Source organism: Heterodontus francisci, unplaced genomic scaffold (genome assembly GCF_036365525.1).
Source record: "Heterodontus francisci isolate sHetFra1 unplaced genomic scaffold, sHetFra1.hap1 HAP1_SCAFFOLD_276, whole genome shotgun sequence".
NCBI classification, from domain to species: domain Eukaryota; kingdom Metazoa; phylum Chordata; class Chondrichthyes; order Heterodontiformes; family Heterodontidae; genus Heterodontus; species Heterodontus francisci.
Window position 1 is genome coordinate 2,188,222 of NW_027141021.1, and position 751 is coordinate 2,188,972.

A 751-nucleotide genomic window follows, 5' to 3' on the forward strand; every position below is an offset into this window, starting at 1 on the left:
GTGTACAAGATCATGAAAGGGTTGGACAGGTTGGATAGCAATTAGCTTTTTCCCAGAGTGGGGGATTCAATTACTAGAGGACATGAGTTCAAAGTGAAAGGGGAAAGGTTTAGGGGGGATATGCGTGGAAAGTTCTTTACGCAGAGGGTGGTGGGTGCCTGGAACGTGTTACCAGCGGAGGTGGTAGACTCGGGCACGATAGGGTCTATTAAGATGTATCTAGACAGATACATGAATGGGCAGGAAGTAAAGAGATACAGACCCTTAGAAAATAGGCGACATGTTTAGATAGAGGATCTGGATCGGCGCAGGCTTGGAGGGCCGAAGGGCCTGTTCCTGTGCTGTAATTTTCTTTGTTCTTTGTTTTTTGAGTGACCATAATATGACAACATTTCACATTGTTTAACAGTGAGGTAGTTCAATCTAAATCGTGACTGAGGTGGATTGGAAAAATACATTGAAAGGTATGAAAGTACATAGGCAATGGATAGTCTTTTAAGGAATATTACGTAGTCTACAGCAACTATACATTCTTGGAAGGCACAAAAAACCCAAAAGTCAAGGCAGTCAACCATGGATAACAAAGGAGGTTAAGATGATATTCAATGTGGGAAAGCAAGGTAATCCACTTTGGTAGGAAGAATGAAAAGGCAGATTATAATTTGGATGGAGGAAAACTACAAAACACTGCAGTGCAGAGGGAGCTGGGTGTTCTTGTGCCTGAAACACAAACGGTTAGAATGCAGGTGCA